Raw genomic sequence first — 25,473 nt, forward strand, 5'->3', positions numbered from 1 at the left:
TGACTAGGGTTAACTGTTGGTTCTGTTTGTCTCTGCTCCATGTGTATCCCTATTCCTGCAGCCAGTCTAAAGAAGTAGCACTTTATGAAACAATTTCATACATACTTGCAGAAGAGAGAAATAAAAGGCCTGCCTAACTTAAGCAACACAGTTGCACCTAAAGCTTCAGTTTCTATGTGGCAAACATCATATTACATTGGACAAAGTAAGCAACATGGCCAACACCAAAGAACACGGGGAAAGGAAGTACACTCCTCCCACAAGAGCAAGCAAGTCACACAGTAATGACAATGATATATAATCCTCTTTCTTGGAAGGAGGGAGTAATTGTGAATATGATCTATCTCAGTTCACCTTCTTGGTCAAGATACTCACTTTCTACACTTCGGCATACAAAATTCACTCACACCTATAAGGAAGGCATCCTAAAAGCTTCAGCAAATCAAAACATCTGTCCTGAAGTTCATGATTCTTGGTTTTTTTTTTTTAAGTTTATTTATTTTGAGAGAGAGTGAGAGTGAGTGGGGGAACGGCAGAGAGAGAGCGAGAGAGAGAATCCCAAGCAGGCTCCATGCTGTCAGCACAGAGCCAGATGGGGTGCTTGATCTCACGACGCTGAGATGATGACCTGAGCTGATATCAAGAGTGGGACACTTGACTGACTGAGCCACTCTGGCGCCCTGTTGAAATTCATGATTCTATTTACAGCAAGTCGAAATAGCTCCTCTTGATTTGGACACATATGAACTAAGTAGACAAATTATCTTCTCCACATGCACTCAGCATACAATGGTGGAAGAGAGGCAAGATAAACACATAAGCATTCCCATTTGAAGGATGGAAAAGTGGAGAACACACAGCCCTTGCTGGCCCATAAAAGCTCTGAAATCCCACTGGGCAAACAAAAGGGCATTGGGGATAGGGAAAACTATTTTAAGAAAGTCTTGATTAGGAGTCTATAACCTGAGATTACCTCCTCAGAGAATTGTTTCCAGGGCAGCTGATGCCAACTTCTTCGTTCCTTTTCCTTTACCATCCTGACCACATGTGAATAGAAATTTGGAAAATACGCCCTCCTTAGAGCTGAGCAGCAATTTTGGCCCACTTCCTGCCCAGAGAGAGCTGCCCAGAGACATGTCATTTTAAGCTATAAAAAAACCCACACATCTGCCATCTCGGGCTGGCAATAATTTTAGCATTAAAACTTTTTTAACATTTTATCTAGATCTATATATCTATATCTTTATTTTGTTTGTTCTATTGTATTCCATGTACTAATAGACACACTCATCTTTAAAAAAATAAAATCTGTTTCTCTCTCTAAACTTAAATATAGGTATTTGAGCTTATCACGCTTCATGAGATCACTCTTCTGTTTTCTTTTTTTTTTTTTTTTTGAGCCATTTTGTCCAATTGAAAGGATTTACTGAGGGACACCTTAATCCAATCAGGTTTTGTGCACAAGCCAGTAATTTGGTCTTTGTCCCTAAACTGAGTCCTAATCTGCATCTTAATTGGCCTTGGTGGCTCACAGAATTTATCTTTTAACCAGTCAGAGATGAGAAACAGTTTGATTTTCTAACCCTTAGGTCCTGGACTTTCTCAGCTCTTTAGTTTCCTTTCATCTTTTATGTGAAACAAGTCACTTATGCTTGAGCTCATTCTCCTCCTTGCATTACTTTATCAAATGCAGCTTCTACCAATCAATTCACATTAGTAACATTTCAAATCCTCTTTACAGAAAGCTTTAAGTACATTATTATGTAAGTGTATGCCTTCCAAGTTATCTCAGGTAACAGTCTGACCAAATGTTTTGCTACTGCATAAAATGTGTCACCAATTTTTCAGCCTCCAGCAAGTTTCCCAACTGCTAGCTGTCTGGGCCTAAAATCAATGCCACATATTTTAAGTTTGCATTATGGTAACACTCCACCTCTAAGTATCAAATTCTGTACTTTTCAACTTTGCTGTCTAACAGCTGTAAAAATCTCATAGGCCTTCAAAAATAAGCATTTCATTCTTGTAAATGTTTCATGTAGGCAGCTAGTAGACAGATGTACCTACATTGGCTCTGTTTGGCTCAGCTGTATGGATCTTATTCATAGACACAGGCTGAGATTGAAACCCTTATGTGGTGCAGCATACCATTTGGGGGGCTGAGAAGAAAAGCAAGAGGCTGAGCCAATTCTTAGAATTTCCTTTAGGGTCACCTGGGTGGCTCAGTTGGTTAAGCATCCAACTTCAGCTCAGGTCATGATCTCATGGTTCATGGGTTCAAGCCCCGCATTGGGCTCTGTGCTGACAGCTCAGAGCCTGGAGGCTGTGTTGGATTCTGTGTCTCCCTCTCTCTCTCTGCCCCTCCCCTACTCACATTCTGTCTGTCTCAATCAAAAATAAATAAACATTATTAAAAAAATAAAAAGAATTTCCTTTAAAGCTTCTAACTGGATGTAATGTAGTCATATCTGTTCATATCCCAGTGGCCAGAAAAAATTACACTGTTAAATCCAAAATCATACAGCAAAGGAGCGAACATATATACTCCTCACAACAAAAAGCAGGCAAGTCCCGTGGCAATGAGCTGGGAGGTATAAACCACTTATAAGGAGCAGGTACCATGTACAATTGTAATACAGTAATACAACCTACCAAATGCATATTTAGCAACTTCTTCAGATGATTCCAATGATTTTTTTTTCTTTGATGCAAGCATCCTCGATAAAAACAGTTAAAAAAAAAAAAAAAATACACGCATGCCACTTTCCCAGAAAAGCAAATTGTTTATGGAGCCTCTTAAATAGCCTATGTTTTCAAAAATGGTAGTGAGTCTTGTTTTAAGTTTCTATCATTAGTAGGCACTGTTGAGGAGGTTATTTCTCTGTGTAATAAAACCTCCTTTTTCGTTATCTCCATCAGGTCAGGTCAGCATAGCTGAGACTGTAATTACTCCTATTTGCAATGATCTCTGGCACACATCTGGAAGACTAGGGCCACTCAGCAGGAAATAAAAAGGAGTTCAGCGGTCATATCTTGTCATTGCTGTTCATTCATGTCTTTGCAACTATTGCTGACATTATCAACATGGGCACTGCAGTAAGACATGCCAAGACCTCTGAGGCCAGCCAGTGGCTGGGATAAAACAGACATTCTAGAACTATCTGTTGAATGCTATTAAATTATCTAACATTACCAGAGTATGGGATCAAATCTTTAACTGGTCCCCACCATAATGCCAATCTGGTGATTTGAGTATATAAGCAACATAGTTCTATCATGGCCCTCATCCCCTTCAGTCCCAAACCATTGTCTAAAACTCTAATTATATTTGATATTGTTTATTTTAAAAAGTAATTCACTTTAATATATAATTGATTTTACCTTTTTTTTTTTAAAGTTTATTTTGAGAGAGAAAGCACAAGTAGGGGATGAGCAGAGAGAGGGAGAAAGCAGGCTCCACACTGTCAGCATGGAGCCCAAAGTGGGGCTCAAACCCATGAACTGTGAGATCATGATCTGAACAGAAGTCAGATGCTTAGCTGACTGAGCCACCCAGGCACCCCTCATTTCATCCTTTTAAAAGATGTTTTATTTTATTTTACTATTTTTTCATGTTTATTTATTTTTTAGAGAGAGAGAACACACGCGCGCACACGTGCGCGCAGGCAGGACAGGGGCAGAGAGAAAGGGAGACACGGAATCTGAAGCAGCCTCTGGATCTGAGCTGCCAGCACAGAGCCCGACGTGGGGCTCGAACCCACGAACTGTTGAGATCATGACCTAAACCAAAGTCGGATGCCTAACCGACTGAGCCACCCAAGTGCCCCAAAAGATGTTTGATTTTAAAGGAAGAAATCTTTTTATTCAAATATGTTTTCCTGGTAAAGGAAATATTTTGGAGAGAGAGCTGCTTTTCCCTCCCCAGCTTCAGAGTTCTGTCCCATCAACTTGTTCACGGTACAGGATGTTTTTTTCTGTCTCGACAATGTACATGAAGTTCTTCTGTGTAGAGCATTCTCCTCCACACACCACACTTCCTCAAGTAGTTAATTCCTAGTTATTTTAGAAAGCAAAGTCAAGAGAAGATTTTCATGACTGCTGGATCAGTTTATGACCATCTGATGTAAACTTTGACAGAAACATGTACTTCTTTTTCATAACCCTGAACATACTTGAAAATTTTAAATTATCTCTGTAATTGGTTAGTGATTGATTATCTCTCCAAGTAGAGTTTTAGCTCCGTAAGAGTAGAGTCCATACCTAACTTCTTCACAACTGTATGCCCAATGGTTATTCTACCTGTTACACATTACATGTATCACAAATATTTGATGAATGTATGACTATATGAAGAAATAAATGGGGATTTGGGACTCTTGTTACATAATTCCTCTGTTTAAAGAGAGCAGCAACTTTCTATATAGTGTCCTGAAGTGAAGCTCCAAAGAGCTTTCTTACTTCCCTTCTGAATGTGGTGGTCTCTTCCTGTCAGTCTACTTTCTTTAAATACCCTTTATTTTCTGAACTTTTAGCACTTCATGACCGCCCATGCCAAATACATCCTTAGAAATTCCTCCAGTTACATGACTTTAAGTTACATTGTGTGTTTGTGCATGTGGGTGAGTTTGCACGGTGCGTGTGTGTATGTGTGTGTGTGATTTAGGAACTATGTCTTGCTTAATCAGGACATGATAATGTTAACAGAAACAAATAAATACAAGGGTAATTGTGTTTTTTTAAGGTTTGCAATCTGGGAGGTATTGAAAATGATGTCATTCCCTAATGACCTCATTCATGATGGAATTGTGAAGTGGGTTATGACAATGAAAGCATTACTGGGAGAGTTTCCAAATCCATCTGGCAAGCACAGAACATATATTTTTGAAAACGATTGCTCAGTTTCTAAATGTAATATGCTAGGATTCAATGTCAAATGAGTGGGAAAGTAAACATAAAAGACAGCAAACATAAATCATTAATATAGACCAAAAGCAAGAGAATATTTTATATTTTGTAACTTGGTTATCAAGGCTTTCATATATGAATATCATGAACACACATTTACACGGCACTTCTGAATTATGCTTCAGGAACTCAAATTATTCTACTCTGTCTAATAACTTTTTAACAGATTTTTCCCCCAGGAAATGTATTTTTTAAATCAGGTTTTGTAAAGTATAAATTATATACAGTAAAATTCACCAATTTTAAATGTTTAATTTAATGACTTATAGTTTTGACATATTTTTTATTCCAACTAAAATTTCAAATTTCATGCAAAAGAAAAATGTATATTATACAACGTCATTCTATTTAAAATTATTTAAGATGTGTGTATACATTTTTATTTCACCTTACTCTGAACATAAATGTTACATTTTCAAATAAAACTAAGAGTGTTAAGTCTCTCATATCAAAAATTCCTTTTTAAAGTGAATTTTCAAAGCCACATAGGTCTTTTCCCTATTAAGAGGTTTCCCTATTACCTCAGAGAAATAGTCAAAAGATAAGATACATGGAGGAGGTAGGAAAGCAAAAAAAAATTGTTTTTCATTAAAAAAATAAATAAAATGTAGCTTCTGTATTTGATTTCTAAATACTGAATGTGATATTATTCATTATTCATCATGAAATCATTAGTTTTCACATCATCTTGAAAATCAATTGTATATACTAACTCCAAGTCACCTAGGACATCTTCAACCGATTTATCAGACTTGACCCCTTACCCACTAGCTTGCTCAGGCACGGGTCAGACCTGACCTAGCCTGCCATGCCCAGCAGACAACCAACACTCAAAGGGTCTTTCCAAAGCCCTTCTCCACTGACTATGAAGGGGCAAACACCTCCATCCTGCCCACCGTAGGTTAGGAGAATTACAGCACCCAAATACATACTCCCCTCTCAAAATCTTCCTCTTAATCTTTAATTCTCATAAACCTTTTATCTCAGTGCCTCAGACAAAATTTCAATCGAATTTTAGTTGTTTTTGCATACTGCTACAGCTGAGCATCTTACTAAAGACTTGACTAATACCTACTAAGGACTCAACCAAAACCTTTTTTTCCCACTGCTGTAAAAGAAATCTTACCTGACTATTCTTGAGAAGTTCAGGGTAAATTATTAATGGTGGTTAACTCTAGGAGGTGGGAATGGAGAGGATCAGAGAATCTTCACTTCTTTACTATAAAGTAATATACATATTTTTGTATTTTTTAAATTTGCCTCCAGAAGCACATCTTACTTCTCTAGTATAAAACATGTTGGAGACTTGAAAGACAAGTAAAACATAATAAATGTTTTACATAATAAAATGTTCACAAATAAGGGGTACCTGGGTGGCTCAGTCAGTTAAGCATCTGACTCTTGATTCAGCTCAGGTCATGATCTCATGGTTTGTGTGTTCCAGCCCTGCATCAGGTTCTGTGCTGACAGCATGGAGCCTGCTTGGGATTCTCTCTCTCTTCCTCTCTCTCTCTCTCTGCCCCTACCCTGCTCATACTCTCTCTCTCTCTCTCAAAATAAATAAAGAAACTTATAAAAAAGTTTGCAAATAAAACAATAAAGGAGAAAGTAAAATTTTTCTTGCAAGTAAAGCATGGAATAGGGATAGAAGAAATAAAAGGGATAACTTTTGCTAATAAAAAGGTGGAATTTTTGTATTTTGAGAGTCATTTTGATGTGGCTTCACCAAAACTACCTGATGAAATGTTCCTCAGTCAAAATAACTGCATCAATATGAATGTTAAAAGTGGTTACTTCAGAGTGGTCTGCTTCCCTCACTGTGGAAGCATCTCCCATGAACAAAAGTCATTGGTAAGGCAGCACACCCTCGGACAAGTTTCTCAGAGCCATCCTTGCCTACTTTTAGCCTGCTTCTTTTAATACACATGGATGCCCACTCAGTTTTCTGATGCAGATTTCACTTATCTCCCTGGGATTTGTTCTTGTCTGGTACCTGGCTCCTCTATCTGATAACAAATTTTGCCTGACCCTGGAACAAAAAATCCAGAATGTTGCTTCTATATGTAAGTGCCTCTTATTGCTCTTATTGGTCATTCCAAACAGTCTCTTGAATCTTGAGATGTGAGCCTCCCTACCTACTTCTTTTATTGTCCATACATGGCCCCAGACTCCTTTTCTAAAACTGTTATATCATTCTTATCCCAGCTTTTTTCTACCTAAGCAAGGGCACCTAGATGCTACGCATATTCCAGTGTCTTCTTCATAATGTTAACAGGGACATTGTATGATGTGGTCACCAGGCATTGAAATGATATTGCCCATCATTGTTGTCTCCTGAAGATTTACTGCCGTTACACAGATATTGTCATGGCCCTGGCCACCAGTGAAGACATTTCAGATTAGGTGTCAAATATAAAGTGAGTCCCACTGAAAAGGACTTTAAAATATCCCTCCCACCACCATGACTCAGATACATATTTAGCCTGACAGAGACCCACAACCTTCAGAGACAGTAAGCTACTGTGCTCAAGTGAAAGACCAAAACCTCTCCTACCTAAACCATTCCAGAATTACACATAAAAAGAACAACCAGATTTACAAAGGATATTAGAAGAAAACAGCACCTTGCTAGAAACCGTTGATGAGATTCAGGGCTTAAAGCATGTGCTTTCTTAAGCAAAGCAGGTCAAATGTATACAAAAAGATAACTGGTGGTGCTCGATAACTTGAGACTTTATTGAGAATGTCTGAACCCATGCTCTGAGAACTCCCCTTAGGCAACTACATAATGTATATACCAACTCTGCTATCTTAGCCAAAGTGCCGGAAACTAGAAATAACCCACCTCCTATTACATTTCATGAAGAATTAAGATTTTTTTAGGGGTGCCTAAGTGGCTCAGTTGGTTGAATGTCAGACTTTGGCCCAGGTCATGATTTCATGGTTCTGAGTTCCAGCCCCACATTGGCTTGTTGCCAATGTCAGCCTATCAGCACAGAGCCCCCTTTAGGACCTTGTTCCCTGCCCTCCCTCCCCCACCCACCCTCCCCTGCTTATACACTGTCAAAAATAAATAAAACATATAAAAAAAAGTATTAAGATTCTTTTAGAGAAAACAATCAAGTGGGCAGGAAAACAAGTTTCATTTGATATGGCAGTCACAAGTTGTTTTTTTACACTGTGATGTGAAAAGATAGATTTGGTGAGTCTTCAGTTAAATTAGATTAGAATTTTCATCTCATCTACACTTATTTCAATGTAATTGCTACCAAAGGCAGTTAGTACAGATACAAGTATGCACGCCACCCAGCAGACTTCTCCTTGAGTGCCCAAAGTACCTTACTTCTCCAATAGAACTGAAGAATTAAAAAAAAATTCATCTTCACCCCAGTGTAGGAGTGAGGGGAGACAAATAAAACTAAAGATCTTTATGGAGCTCAGTTAATAGAAACCATCCAGTAGAATCCTGAATATGCTCCTTATTTCACAGGCATTTAAGGTATATCCAAAATGTTTAACCTGGCATCTTAAGAAATCCTACTGCTTCCACGCTCTGGAAAATATCAGAGCCAGGACTCTTCACCTCCATCCCTGGCAATTCCTTCAGCCTGCCATGCCAGAGGAACAGAGACACGGTTGACTGGCCTAGTAGCATGACAGTTTATCTCAAGGCTATCAGACATTTTCATGTAATAAAAATGCCAAACAGTTTAGGAGCATCTGCTTTGGTATCAACTCTTAGATCTTTATTGAATCACACTAAATATATAAATATAAGTATAAATATTTAACACACATAATTACCATAATCTCCAGGGATATTTGGCTAGTCGATTTAATTTCCTACCTTTACAGCCTACTCTGTTTATTTGAAAATGTTCTGGATTCACACACAAACCCCAGGAACATGTACTTGTTTGGTGTGAGCTGGGGTGTTTGATTTCCTCTCTGAAAGATCCAACAAGCAGCATGAGGAAATAAACGTAGGCTTGCAGAGACCCACTGGGGACTTTTTTTCTGTTTGGTCAGTCATTTCTCTTGTTGGCATATGGCACTACATGTGTGAATTTATTGCTTTGTTGTTGTTGTTTTTTTCTTTTCTCTGGATATCCTCATTACATGAGAAAATGTAATAAAAACCTTTGTTTTCCTGAGAATAGTCCTATCCTTCACTTTCAACAGCACCTGAGGGCTCTTCAAACATTCTAAAGGAAAACTTACAGCCCGACAGATTTCTGAGCTCACACATCCCCACAACACATAGTGGCCACAGAAGACAAGTATTTCTTGGTATGAATTACATCCAACAATTCATTTACAACAGCATGCCTAATGAGGCAAAACAGTCAACACGGACAAAGAAAACCCCATGCCACAAGGTGCCAGAAACATGGTTCTACATAAGTAATTCTCCTTTATAATCCACTGACAATATGTAAGTAACCTCCTCAATCACTACACAAACAAAACTGAAACATTAAATTCTAGAAACTGCATAAAAATGAAAAATTATAATATTATAACTTAACAGGAATTGATAACCAAAAGGAGGAGCTAAAAAGAATGTTCCATATTCAATTATTTTTTCAGTTAGCAAGAATTGAACATAGCCTATATAATGACTGGATATTTAAAAAGACTCTCTTTGAAATGATGATCAGTCAATTCTTTCTTGATTTGAACTACAGGTTAAATCCATACGAAAGACTGAAGAGGAAATAGCGTGTTTACGTAGTTTACGTAGTTTAAACATCTGTAACACTACACAAAGGAAAAGGAGAATAAGAAAAAAGTAGCAAGACTAAAGAAGTACTAATAGAAATGAGGCAAACTATTTCACTGTAGTTGACTAAGCTTTTTGGTTTGGGGTTTCAGGCTTTTTAAGGCTAATCTTCAGTAGCAGTCTAAAACATCTGTGTATCACCATTTTCCCAACTCAAAGGGAATCATAAACAAATTGACTGCAACAGTACATTGGGTTGGGCTACCATAACAAAATACCATACACTGGGTGACTTAAACAACAGAAATTTATTTTCTCACGTTTCTGAAGGCTCTGAAGTCCAAAATCAAGATGTGGGCCGATTGGGTTCCTGGTGAGAGATCCCTTCCTGGCTTGCAGATGCTGACTTCTCACTGTCCTCACACAGTAGAGAGAGGGGAGGTAAGCTCTCAGGTGTTTCTTCTTATATGGGTACCGATCCCATCATGAAGGCTTCACCCTCATGAACTCATCTAAACCTAGTTACTTCCCAAATGCCCTATCTTCATATAGCATCATATCAGGGGTTATGACTTCAACATATGAACTGGGGTGAAAGGGGGACACAATTCAGTCTATATCAAGCAGCAACAGTTGCTCTCTTCCCACCACACACACACACACACACACACACACTCACACTACAGGCACAGCTCCAGGAAAAACGACTAGAGTTTATCTTTCCTACCATCATCATCACCCCGCAAGGTGTGTAGGCCCTTATCTTCCTTCTCCTGTCTTTACACGGGTCTTAGGCTGCTGCAACAGTATAAGTTAAGGGGGTTTGTGGAAGATCTTGAGGCACAGATGGGCAACACTCCATCTGGTCAGTCATCAAAAAAGTTCTAAAGATCACGGAGTGAAAAATATATTCACGGGACATAGATTGGAAAAACAGCCAGTCTACTTAGTCCCTGGGCACAAGAAATGGACAGTATTTGGAGGCAAGAGTACAACATAAGGAAATAATCAGAAACACAGGCAAAGAATTATGTACCAGGATGTTCATAGAAGCATTATTTAAAATTGCAGAACAGGAAAAAAAAATTGGACTCAAACCAAATAGCTCAAAATAGGGGGTGGTTAAATAAGATGGACTATTAAACAGATATTAAATATTATGTTTTCAAGATATATTTAATTAAATGGAAAAACACATATGATATACCGTAAAGTTAAAAAACATGCACAGCTATATACATTGTATGTTTTAAATCAGTGTCAAAAGTGCTATATTCAAAATAAGCTGAGACTTGTGAAAAATACTTAGGACAATATAAGGTTTCCATCATGTTTTAGGCAATGAGAAAAGAAAAGGCAGGAAAAGAAGAACCCTACTTCTTGAGGAAGAGAGCAATTGGCTAACAGACGATAGATTTTTTTTTTCTCCAGCAAAGGAAACGAGCTACAAGTTCTAAAAATAGAATATACAGTGAAAACATAAATTTCAACCCAAAGTGGTAAGAAAGGCTAGTCAATAGGCTAGATAAGGGGAAAAATCATATCCGTTTTTGTGTACCATCACATCTATAACACCTGGTACATTGGCACATAGTAGCATCTCAGTTAAAATTGTGACAAAAAATTAAATATAGAAGTGAATACACACTAAGAAATACCCAAAATTGTGGTTATCAGTAGCTGGGGTTTGGGGGAAACACAAAGGTTTTAGTTAAAGGCTGTAAACTTTTCTTACAAGATTAACAAGTTCCGGGACTCTAATGTAGAACATGATGATTATAGCTAATAATACTTTGTATTATTTATATATATTTATATTTATATTATTATAGTTAATTATATACTTTAAAGTTGATGAAAGAGTAGATCTTAAGTGTTCCCACTACAAAAAAGAAATAGTAACTATGTCACAGGACAGGGTGTTAGCCAATACTATGGTGATAATCATTTTGCAATATATAAGTGTATTAAATCAACACCCTGTATACCTTAAACTTACACAATGTTATAAGTGAACTACATCTCAACTATGTTTAATTTCTTAAATATTTTTTTTAAAAAAGGATTAAGGAATTTATAAAAAAAATTTCAGGGATATCTCAAGTTGCTCAAAAAATGTATAAGTATGTCTTCAGTATTTGTAGATAAGTTTCAAAAGGTCAACGAATCTCTTGAGTGGTTTCAGAAGAGTGTATAGAGAAAATTTTCCAATAATTTATCATGGAAATTAAAATTGATGTATTTGATACATTCGATCCTAATGCCTAAGGAGATTTTAGAGCAGGTTGCCACATAGATGATTGGTCAGAAAGGCTTTAGGTGTTTAATGTTAAAATAATTACAAATCCTTTTATCCATATGTGACCAAACAGAATTCAGCCTCCACTGGTAATTGTATTTCATTATTTAGTAAAAAAAGAAAAAAGTAAGAAAAAAATTTTAAAACAAAAATAGGCAACCACTGAAGATTTTTGAACAGGAACTTCACTTTGAGAAGATTAGTCAGTTCTGTACCTAATACACTGGAAATTGAAGAGACTGGAGGCTTAAAGATCAAGCATATGACAAACTGGAATATTCTAGGCAAAAGCAGTAATAGAACAAGAAATACAAATTAAAGTTAAAAAAGAGGGGATTAAGAGTAGAGATGTAAAGGGAAAAGCAGAGGAACAACTGACCTAGCTGAAGACAGGAAATGGAGAAAATCACAGACAATGCCAAGGTCTCAAAATTTGATGGCTAAGTGAATAGAAAGAAGAATGTAAGGTTTCCTAACATAGAGTGAGGTGATGCTTAAAATTCAGTTATTGATGAGAATACACTGGAACTGTCAATCAAATAGGGCAGCAAGCTCAGGCACCCGCCCCTCTGTAGGAAAAAAAAAGGGCACATCTGAGAGAGTTTGGCACCTGAGCAGGTGATACCGCTGTCCCCCTTCCCCCCCCCCACCCTGCTCCCAACCAAGAGGGAGCAGGGGGCCAGGCGGAGCAGGCCCTCTGCTGTGACTCATGGTGGCAATATGGGTTCATATGTTCTACCAAAGGCAAAAGTCCATTGTTTTGAGTGTAGTCCACCTCTCCCAACTGATTCCTCTTTTTCCATTTTTTACTTATGCTAAAAGACCTATCAACAACTAAAGCAGTTTCTCTCTAGAGATTGTTGCATAACACAAAATTTTAGAGATTTTTTTTCAGTATTCTGTATATAAGAATAAAAGAAAGATGTGCTGTAGAAATATTTCTATCAGAAATAGTAAAAAAAAAATTGGTTTGCCATTTAAATGTATATGCTTCAGTTATTTGGGAAATTTACTGACATGAAACATATCTTGTTTGGGCAATGCTGGGAAAATGAGGTGTTGCTGTCTTGATTTAGCAATATTAAATCACAGATTATATCTAGACAGTGAAGTGATTGAGAAGTAATTTTGGTTTCCTCTTCAGAAAGGGGGATCAGAGAGATTTTTTTTAATAACAATCATCAAGTACAGTAATGGCAAACACTCTGAAAAATATTGAGTGTTGCAAGCAATTTATTATGCCTATGACATTTTTTAAAAGATAATCAGTCAATATTGCAATCTTAAATATAAACTTGCAGAGTGCTAAATCCTCTTCCAAACTAAACTTCAAAACCCTCAAAGATGATTGTCTATAATAAACAAGACAGAGTAGTTTACTTATGGCCCAACGTTAGACTTTGAAGTTCACTTTTAAAGAATGTATTTGGAAACAGTTCTCCAAAAGAATGTTAATTATGAGAATGAAAGGAAATTTAAATCCTTTAAAATTTTATTTTTCAATCTGTCTGAGAAATGCTTCAATGCCTCCTTTGATATGATTCATATCACCCCTTTAAAAGACACAGCAACAATAAAAACTTCTTTAAAATTAGCAACTCAAAAATTCTAACATTTCATAATGTATGTTCACTTCACAATCATAATACCATGATTGTAAGGATGTGCCACAAAGAAAGGAAAAAAATACTGCTATACAAGTTATAAAAGAATGTTTTCTGTAACTCAGAACTTGAACTACATACTTATTGAAAGGGCTTTTTTAAAAATTTTTTTAAATGTTTATTTATTTTTGAGAGAGACAGAGTGTGAGCGGGGAGGGGCACAGAGAGAGGGAGACATAGAATCCAAAGCAGGTTCCAGGCTCTGAACTGTCAGCACAGAGCCCGATGCGGGGCTCGAACCCATGAACCGCCAGATCATGAACCAGGCCAAAGCTGGATGCTCAACCAACTGAGCCACCCAGGCACCCCTTGAAAGGGCTTTTCAATACTTACTAACCTTAGTAAGTTTAGTTAAGTTTTTTTTTTCCTTAGATTTTTATCTTGTGTCATTCTTGAGTCTATATAAACAAATATAAACAAAACAAGTTGGTTAGGGTATTCCTAAAGCTTACTCATGTCCTAAGTCCAACATTTCCAAATATTTTCAACTAGACTCATGGGTGACCATGTTTTCCCACATAGTATTATCATCTATGCCATCAAGAGTATTGATGATACAGTACTGTCTCTGCAATTTTATTCCAAGTTGCTGACTTTCATTCCGTAGGTCTTCTTTTTTTTTTTTTAATGTTTATTATTTTGAGAGAAAGAGAGAGAGAGAGAGTGCACACACGTGTGAGCAGGGGTGGGGTAGATCAAGAGAAAGAGAGCAAAAGAGAATCCCAAGCAGGCTCCACACTGCCAGTGCGGAAACCCATGCGGGGCTTGATCTGACAAACCATAAGATCATGACCTGAGCCAAAATCAAGAGTCCGATGCTCAACTGACTGAACCACCCAAGTCCCCCTATTCTTCCGGTTTTTATGCGTGTGAACAAACAATGACAACTATATCAGAACCACAAGACACAACCTATTTCCAGAAATGTTAAAATGTAAAATGAGATGTAAATGGTAGAATCTTTGAAATATGATGTATCTTAAGAACTAAGATATACTAAAGAAATTTGGTTTTCAGATCTAAGCACCCCCCACCCCCCCACTCCACGGAAGCAGAGTTGACACACTGTTACATTAGTTTCAGGTGACAACATAGTGACTGGACAACTCTATATATTATGCTGTGCTTACCACTCAGCTCTAATTACTTGTAGACTCTTGGAATTTCTGCACTGTTCATCTTAAATTGTAAATCTGACATTTGAAAAGTGTTAACTTCACTTCAAAGGGTTAATTTAGAACTTTAAAAAAGTAAACAGTGGCCTTCCTGCTGCTTCTTTTACTGTAGTAGTGATGTCAGCACCCACAAAGGAGCCAGCACTGACTGGCATCTTTACCAGCTACAGCAAAACCATCTACTTACTGACACCTTAGGAGCTATTAAATTTACATAGAACTGAACTCATCCTATTCCCATAGTCCCAAGATTAAAAGAAAAAAAAATCCTTGCTTCTCAGAGGTTCTAAATAAATCTAGGAGAGATGGTGTTTTTGTTGGGGTTGTTTGTTTGCTTGTTTTGAGAAAATATTGTCTTCCTATTTCAAGTTATGGACTGATTCCTGGAAATTAGATTCAAAATTTTTGAGACTACAAACACTGAGTCAAGCAATACTCTTGAAGTAATCACCCTAGCAGTCAGACTAGTATGATACATATATGATCAAGGCATTGTGGTGCTGACTTTTGCAAGTTTATACCTAAATCAGAGAAAATCAGCTACAAGATGAATCTAAACAAATAGTATGCCTAAACATGTACACTGAAATTTTAGTTTTTCAGATTTCAAAATTACTCAGGTCAGCTTTGAGTTTTTTTTAACTTACCAAATATCTCATAAAGTAGGAAACACAGAAATGGCAAAAGGTTTTGAGAATTTCAATGTAAAATGTTTTTAAATGCTAGACTCTGATCCATTTGCCACTGGGAAAAATCACATCATTTGCAACTAGATTTTGAATAAGGAAGATTAGGAAAAAAGGAAAGAGCAAACAATACATTTTACTAGGCATTTTTCTTTATGCATATGTTTATTATTTCTTTAAGAAACATAAGTCTTATCAAACTTTAGTTAAAAGCATGAAAGAAAAGCAACCTAAAATGGATCAACTGAAAAACACATATAATAACTACAAAACACTAAAAATAAAATTACATTAATGTGTACCTTTAGTTCAAATAAGAAAATAATTTAGCCTGAGATGATATTCAAAGTATATAATAACTGCCGGGCACGGACCCAAATCAATTAGAAAGACACTGTTGTCAACAAGGACAACCATACATCCATCCAATCAACTGGATACCAAGCCAGCAAGTCTGTATGTGGTGTGCTCCACAAATTGTTCAACATCTCAATCTATGAAAAAAATAATGAAACATTTCTATTACTTGTTTTACTTACTAGAAGAGTTCTGTATTTTCTTGTACTAAACAGTTAATGTGGGGGGAAAAAAATCTTGATTTTATTTAGAAAAAAATTGTGCACTTTTTCCATTGATAGGAAAGAGATGATAGAGATATGGAGGCCAGTTACTTGAATTACTAGAGATGACAGAAGGATCTGACGAGGGAGAAAAAAGGAATTCAGAAAACTGACAACAAAGAAGAAAGATGGCCAAGGAGAAATTTCTAGTAGTCAACATGGCCAGAGGACTTTTAAGAACTACTGTCCTGGGGGTGCCTGGTGGCTCAGTTGGTTGAGCTTCTGACTCTTGGTTTCAGCTCAGGTCATGATCTCCTGGTTTGTGAGTTCGAGCCCCATGTAGAGCTCCACACTGACAGTGCAGAGTCTACTTGGATTCTCTCTCTTTTCCTCTGTTTCTGTCCCTCCCCCCAATACTCTCTCTGTCTTTCTCTCTATCTCTATCTCTCTGTCTCCCCTCCTTGTGTGTGCACACTCGCTCTCTCAAAATAAATAAACTTAAAAAAAAAAACTAATGGCCTGATTTAATTTGCTTTTTTAATTCTTTCTGTCTTTAATCCTCCTATATTAACCATCAAACCTAAGCCACTTACATATATACTCTTGTTGTACTATAGCTTGAGGAAACTAAAAACCAAGGTTGAGTCCTACACTTAAGAGAGAAGCAGAGTAGAAAAAGGACAGAATCTAAAGAAAATGATAGGAATTGAGAAATATACAAGAGCAGTAATTTAGAGCAGACTAGAAATTATCCCACCCAAACCAAGAATCAGAAGAGATACTGAGCAAGGCAGTATGCCTCTCACAATACTTAAAATGGGAATTCATCTATTACATTTGGATATAGAAAAAAATAAACGTAGGTGATATCAGAAAGCTGGAGTACTTGGGACACCTTTGCTTCACTACATAACATTTTACTATATAATAATGGTTGTCATTAGTTTCTTCTCAGTGTCGAAGAATGTGAAAAACTATTTTAGAATAGGTATATTGGGGCTCTTGGGTGGCTCAGTCAGTTGAGTCTCTGACTCTTGATTTCAGCTCATGATCCCAGAATCAAGCCCCACATTGGGCTCTACACTGACTGTGTAGAGCCTACTTGAGATTATCTCTCTCTCTCCCTCTGCCCCTCTCTTCTGCTCACATTCTCTCTCTCTCTGAAATAAATAAATTAAAAAGTTAAGAATAGGTAGATTTATGAATTACTTGGTATAAATGTTGCTTTTCTTATTTCTATTCTTTCAGAAAAATACACTTCTAAACTATTCATATCTTTGACTCATTGTTTTCCACCATGTTTTATCATTTCACAATATGAAATGTTTCCATCAAAAAAAACTCAAAAAACCCTCCTCTCTCATCCTAAAAAACACAGACAAATAAATCAGTGCTATTCTCACTCAAATGCATGGATAGGGTGTCACATATTTATGGACCATTTGGATGGAAATACAGAAAAAGAACATTCTTAATGTCAGTTAAGCATAATCACTCGTATGGACCATAAATGACACTGAAACCAGTTGCTTTGTCAATGTTTGTGTAGGAGATGTCTTGGAAATCAGCCAACTTTTTAAGGCCCACCTGTGTCAAATCAGACCCTGGGAATTGGTCTAGAGGTAACAATTATGCAATGCAGATAAAATTTTTATTTACTTCTTAGAATTCTATTCTACATCTAAATATCTGACATAAAAAATCCTGGAATATTGCTAGTTAGAATATTTGAGTGAAGTAAGCAAGTTAAGACGAAAGATTGAAGGAAATTATGAAACTCCACATCAGACGAGGTCTTTGATTTTTGTGAGGTAATATATTTGCCAATAAAATAGCCTGGAATGCAAGAATTAAGTATAATAAAAGAAGAATAGAATAAATGGAACAAAGTTAAAGAACTGAAGAGTCCTTCCTAGGTATAACTTCAATCACTGCTGTTTTAGAGGACAAGCAATAAACTCAAGACAGAAAACAAAGTAGATTTTAGTCTCTATATGGATGTTAACAGCTTGGTATCCATGAAAAAGTGATATATACAAATAGGGAGGTACCTGACTGTCAATTAATCCTAAAACAATTCAATTTAGCAAAACTGTACTGGTAGAGGCCATTTTACAATTGATTTTTTGTGTATTGATTTTGTGTCGTATAAGCTTGCAAAATCCACTTACTAGTTTGAATAAGTTTTTGTAGATTCAATTGGATTTTCTATGGAGACAATCTTGCCATTTGTCAATAAAGACAATTTTATCTCTTTCTTCTCATTCTGTAGGCCTCTGGATTTGAGGAGGATTTTTTTCTCCCTTTATTTGCTGTCTAGAACCTACAATACTGAATATAAGTGGTGAAAGCAGACAACCTTCACTTTTTCCTGATCTTAGAGAAGAAAATACCCAGTCTTTCATCATGGAATATAATTTTAATTATAAGTTTTTTAATAATTCTTTATCAGGTTAAGGAAGTTCTCTTTTATTCCTAGCTTTCTAAAAGATTGGACATTGGATTTTGTCAAATGTTTTTCTGCATATATTGAGCTTATCTTTGGTTATTACATTGAGAGATTTTCAAATGTTAAACTAACCTTGCATTCCTGGGTTTATCTTGGTCATGACATAGTATCACTTCTTTATATTGCTGTAATTGATTTTTTAAAATTTTCTTTGATAGTTTATGTCTTTCAAGAAATTTTTCTACATCAATTAAGTTATCTTAATTATTAACATGAAATTATACATAATATTCCTCTATTATCTTTCTTTATTGAGATAAAAATGACATATAACACTGTATTAGTTTTAGGTTTACAACATGACTTGATATATGCATATATTGTGAAATGACCACCACAATAAGCTTAATTAACGTTTATCACCATACCTAGGTACAATTTTTCTCTCGTGATGAGAACTTTTAAGATTTACTCTCAGCAACTTTCAAATAAACAGTATAGTATTATTAACTACAGTCACCATGCTATACATTACATCCCCAGGGCTTATATATCTTATAACTAGTTTATACCTTTTAACCACTTCCAACTATTCCACCCCCCCCCCAACATCTGGCAACCACCAATCTTTTCTCTATATTTATGGATTTAGTTTAGGGGTTTTTTTGTTTTGCTTTTTAGATTCCTCATATAAATTAAATCATACAGTGTATGTCTTTCTCTGCCAGTCTTATTTCACTTAGCATAATGCCTTCATGGTCCATCTATGTTGTTGCAAATTACAAGATTTCATTATTTTTTATGGTTGAGTAATATTCCATTACTACATAATGTATAGTACTACACAATGCTATATATGTGTGTATATATATATATATATATATATATATGCACATACATATAGATACATATACACTACATCTTATTTATTCATCCTTCCATAGACACTTAGGAAGTTTCCATATATTCCATAATGCTACAATGAACACAGGAGTGCATATATCTTTTCAAGTTGGTGTTTTCATCTCTTTTGGATATATACCCAGAGATTAGAACTGCTGGATCATATGGTAGTTCTATTTTCAATATTTTGAGGAACTTCCACACTATTCTCCAAAATGGCTTCACCAATTTACATTCCCACCAACAATGCATGAGGATTCCCTTTTCTCCACATCCTTGCTAGCATTTGTTATTTCCTGTCTTTTTGATAACAACCATTGTAACAAGTGTGAGGTCACTGTGGTTTTGGTTCACATTTCCCTCATTATTAATGATGTTGAGCACCTTTTCATTACCTGTTGGCCATTTATATGTCTTCTTCCCTATTATCCTTTTAAATATCTGTATAATCTATAGTGATGTCACTTCTCTTATTCCTGACATTTACAATATGTGTCTCCTCTCTTTTTTTTTTTCTAACCAGTCTGACTAGACTGCTCCATAGCAGTTTGAAACCTCAATAGCACTATCAGATTGGCCTCTCCAGATCTAATGATCTAGCACTGACAGCTGGATTTCCTTGACCTATAACCTCCTTCACCAACCAAACCTAGGGTCCAATGAACGAATGAGTAATAAGCCTGTGGTGACCAGGTAGCCAGATCCTGTTGGCCTAATCCATTAGACTGAGTGTCTGGCTCTATCTCCCTCTCTACTTTCTGTCAGATTAACTGGCCTAGAATTCCAGCCCCACGTTTACCCTATTTCATACCACCCCCCACACAAACTGTAGAATTGGGATGCTATTTTGAACTTCAGCAAGTCACAAGGGTTCCTTAGTCCTTTGCCTCAATTATGATAAGCCCTCTTCTTTACCTGATTACTACACTCTGAACTTGTCCACCTCTGGCAGAGGATATGCCAAATGGGAAGATGTGGAGGCATGCACTCTGATTTTCCTGACTTCCAAAATTGCTATTTAATATTCTTTATTGCTACTCTGATGTAGGACACAAAGGCAGAAGAAAAAAAATTAAATTTCCTTACAACTGGCAGCCCCTTGACAAGTCCTTGAGGCAGGCAGACTGATTTTCCTTTGAGAGCTCAGCTGCCTCCATGTTGGCACTTTGCTAAGGGCAAAGGGCAATTTTTTTTAATGTTTAATTTATTTTTGAAAAGAGAGCATGAGTGAGGAAGAGACAGAGAGAGAGGCGGACAGAAGATCCCAAGCGGGCTACGCTCTGAGAGCAGCAAGCCTGAGGTGGGGCTCGAATTCACAGACTGTGAGATCATGACCTGAGCCTGAACTGAAGTCAGATGCTCAACCCACTGAGCCACCCAGATGTCCCAAAAGGCAATCCTAACCAGACCCCCCCAGGATCCTGTGAGTCTTCTTTAGCATATGAAAATCCCTTTGGAAATTTCCTTTATCTCTGCCTCCTCAAGGTACATGTTAGCAATCATCCTACAAACATATTGCCCACTAATAAACATCTGAAGGGACTCATGACTAAGGTTTTACTACAGTACTAAATGACCTTATCTTAACAACAGCTAGCCCCTCAAGTTTCCCCTTGTTTCCAAATTCCTTAGAGACTTACACTATCCCTAACCCACTCCCAACCTGAAAGTACATAATCAGTCACCAGTCACAACCCCAGTACACGCTCTTTCTGCCCACAGGTCATGTCCCCTATGCTTTAATGAAACCTCCTTTTTGCACTGGAGACATCTCAAGAATTCTTTCTTGGCCATGGGCTTTGAACCTCACCTCTCCAAACTGCACTAATTCTCCATATATAATACATAAAATCCATACAATTGTCCATTTACTGATGGAACTTGTATGCTTCCATGGACCAGACAATACATGGGGGTCAGCTTGCCAAAGCATTTTCCTCCTTGCCTCACTGCTGTCCCAGGATATGTCATACCTATGCCCATCCAAATTTAATATGGCTATCACCCTGCCATTTAAAAGAACTCTTTATTAGCCTCAATACATACTAAATAAAGTCCAAACAACTTGCTCCAAATTGAAGTTTCTCAACAATCTGGTCTCAAGCTTCTTTTTTCAATTATCTATCACTATCTAACAAAGCTGATCATTGAGCTGCTCCTGAAATATTACTGACTTCTCCATACCTTTGAGGTTTCAGCTGACAATTCTTAAGCAAGCATAACCAACCACCTCCCCTTCTTATATTAAAATTATATTCAGAGGCAGTGGGAGGTTCAGTTGGTTATAAGCATCTGACTCCAGCTCAGGTCATGGTCTCACAGTTCCTGAGCTTGAGCCCCGCATGGGGTGAGCTCAAGCCCCACTTTGGGTGAGCCCTGCTTCTCTCTCTCTCTCACCCTCACTTAACTTGTACCTTCTCTCTCAAAAATAAATAAATAAGTAAATAAATATATAAATAATAACATTATAATCCTATTTCAAGACCCAATTTAAATCCTACCTTCCCTCCAAAGTGATTGACTTAAGGGTATCCTCCTGGTCTGAGGCAACCACAGAATGACAGGTAATAGAAGCTACACTTAAAAGAAAGTTTCCCAAGGGTGTGATCTCAAACATCATAGACTACAAGGCCTCTTGAGAACCAAGTCATAAAGAAAATATCCTTATCCTTTATCCAAGAGGCCTTATAGACTTTTCTCCTTTATCAGACAAGAAATAGCTGTTAGTATGGCCAAAAAGCATTGTTTACATTACCCTAAATTCCCTTTTTTAATTAGTGATGGCAAGATCAGAAGCAGTGCAAATGAAAATGGCATAAAGACACAGCCTGTCACTTTTAGAAGTGTTAATGAATGCCCTGTGGATTTTTTTTTTTTTAATTTCATGAGAACAGACAAGGAAATGTCTCCATAAAACTGTCGATTCTCAGGGAAAAGTGTTAATGTTATGTAAATTAAAATTTGAAAGTCTACTTAACTGAAATCAGCAACACCAAGGGCTGGGCATATGGAAAACACAATTCCTCTGTCCAATCTGCTGAGAGCTCTACCTTATCTGTAGCTTTGCCATTTTAGGAATTGTTCCCATTTTATGTTACTATGTAAGCAAGGAGATCTAACTGACTTCAAAGAGATTTTTCCCTGGTTGGGAACTGGTGGGGTGAGGGTGTGTCAGGGAGCAGAAGACAAACCTGATTTCTCTCTGAGAAAATTTCATAAAGGCTAAAGAATTCTTGAGAAATGGAAGTAATTACACTGCCCTGCATGCCCAGAAGACACTTTTCATCCACTGTGATTTCTAAATTTTTCCATAAGGTAAATAGAATTTTTGTTAAAGTTTGAAATGAACTTTTGGGGGGGATTTGGTTATCAATATTGAAAGATAAATAGCATTCCTACTCTTTCTTTATTTTATTTAAATGTTAAAAAGGCAGTTATATTCCCATTCTTTTTCTCATTCCTTACCAGCTTCAGGCAAAATGTTACCCTCTGGTAGCACAGTTAAAAGAAATCATGAAATTATTAGTCATAGTGCATATAATATTTATAAATTTTTAGCTTGACATTAGCTAAGAAAAAGTCTGAGGCTTTCCAACCTGGAAAAGATAGATTGCTCTGTTAAGAATTAATAGATACAAATTGTGGATATATAATTGCTTTGGATGACCAGCTACAACAGGGAAGAAACTCTAAGAAGGGTAGGATTATTTTACATAAAGAAATGCAAGATCAGTAGTTTGAGCTAAAACAACAACAACTTTTTTATTTACTTGGAATAATATTTGCTATACAGAGCGATTCACCACTTTTCAGAAGTACACATCACAGTTTAATTTATTCCAGAAATAGCTAGTGAGCAGGTGCCCTTTGTTCAAGGAGCTGTGCAACTTATTGAGAAACAGAGTCACAGCGCTTGACCTCAAAGAGCTCTGTCCAACAACGAAGACGACAATCTAATATCAGCTGCAGTGCAAAATAATAGGTGCTGTGATAAAAGCTATTTACAAAATACTATGGAGAAGGGGTAAAGCAAACAGTTGGGAAGCTGTAGTGGTGAATGTAATGGGTGTTTGAAGAAAATTTCATAGAGGAAGTGACCTTTGAGCTACATCGTCCTTGAAAGATGAGAATGATTTCATGAAGCTGAGAAATAAGGAAAGGTCACTCTGGAGACAGACCAGAGTGATGAGAAAAGCCAAAATTACACAAACCCAAAATAAGCTTGCAGGAACGTTATGTACTCTACTGCTATGATTCTCAAAGTGTGGTCCAGAGACCAGCAGAAAAGCATCCCTGGGAGCTTATTAGAAATGCTGAACCTCAGCCTCACCCAGATCTCCAGAATCAGGGTCTGCATTTTAACAAGATGCCCTGGAAAGCTGTAGCCACATGAAAATTTGAGAAGCACTGCTCTGGAGCCAAGAGTAACTGGGGGGAGAATTGTGTGAGAAATGAGGATGCAAAGACAAATAATGTCGTTGGTGTGTGCCACGAAGTTTATAGTAATCAGAAGGACTGCAGGGGCATCTTAAGCAAAGGATTGCTATCTTCTGTAACTTATAAAAATATAGTTCCAGTGGCCCTGTGGAGATATGTTTGTGTGAAGAGAGCACGGGACACAGTAAAATCAGTTATGGACTACGACGACATGATACGAATGACAGCTACTACATACTGAGTACCTACTACATGCCAGACATCGTGGTATAAATCTTACATTTTATGCGTTGTTTTAAACTTCCTATAATCCCCATTCTGCAGGTGAGAATAAATATAAGAAAACTTTTTAAAAAAAATTTCCAAAGTCATATGACAAGATGCAGAATTCTAACTTCAGTCTAATATCAAAATTTGAGTTCTGTCTCCAAAATATACCCCAAGTTCATCTACTTCACTTCATCTCCACCCTAGTGTAATAACACCATCTTATGAACTACCTCAATAGTCCATAAGCTTCTGCTTTTGCTTTCTATAATCTCTTTTATGCAGCAGCCTAAATGATCTTTTCTTATTATTTTTTTTATTTTTTTAGAGAGGTGCACACGTGTGCAAGTGGGGGGCAGGGGGAACAGAGGGAGAGAAGGAGAGGGAGATAGGGAGAGAGAGAGAGAGAGAGAGAGAGAGAGAGAGAGAGAGAGAGAGAGAGAATGAATCAGCTCCTCGCTGAGCGTGGAGACTGAGGCTCGATCCCACAACCCTGGGATCATGACCAGAGTCGAAGTCAAGAATCAGACCCTTAACTGACTGAGCCACATCCAGGTACCCCAAATGATCTTTTAAAAACAGAAATCCTTTATTTATCATCAGAAACAGAATAAAAGGTCAAATTTTTTAACCAAAACCCACAGGTCCATAACAATTTGGTTCCTGCCTATATCTGAGATCTCATTTTGTGACACAATCCCACATCACTGTACTAATCACACTGTACATTGAATAATAGCAAGCTTTATTCCCCTTTCAGGATTTTGCCCAGGTCACTCTCATTTCAAGTTTTTTAAATTATTACTTAATACTTTAAAAATACAATCAACTACTCAAAGTAAAAAATGACAACAATGTATTAGGGGCTTAATAACATATGTATAAGTAAAATGTATGACAGCAATAGCACAAAGACAGACAGGGAAGTAATGAAAGGACACAATATCCAAAGTTCTTATTCTATATGTGAGGTATTAGAATATCACTTAGAGGTAGACTGAGAGAGGTTACAGATGTATAATATATACTCTGAAATAACCCCAAAAATAAATAGCAGAGAGTTATAATAAACTGACAAAAGGAAGTAAAATGAAATTCCAATAAATTAAACTATTAGAGTAACAATCTATTAGATTTTTAAAAATGGGGAAAAGGAATTGTATATATCTGATATAACCAATTAATTTTGGAATTTTATGATATTAATTTCTTGCTCCTAATAGACTGAATTATATTTACAATAATATAATTTTCTCTTTACCTATTATATTACAATCACTTCAAATGCCACAATCAGTTATTTAAAAATGCAAATTAATACATCTTGTTATGGACCACATTATATTTT

The 25,473-nt window shown here is 36.8% G+C and overlaps 1 long non-coding RNA gene across 2 annotated transcripts in view; it reads right to left on the reverse strand.

Annotated features, from left to right (window-relative positions):
* LOC113600504 (uncharacterized) overlaps nt 1-25,473 on the reverse strand; it is an 88,652-nt gene that overhangs the window by 40,948 nt on the left and 22,231 nt on the right. The window lies entirely within an intron of this gene.

This window comes from Acinonyx jubatus, chromosome B1, assembly GCF_027475565.1.
Source record: "Acinonyx jubatus isolate Ajub_Pintada_27869175 chromosome B1, VMU_Ajub_asm_v1.0, whole genome shotgun sequence".
Classification (NCBI taxonomy): domain Eukaryota; kingdom Metazoa; phylum Chordata; class Mammalia; order Carnivora; family Felidae; genus Acinonyx; species Acinonyx jubatus.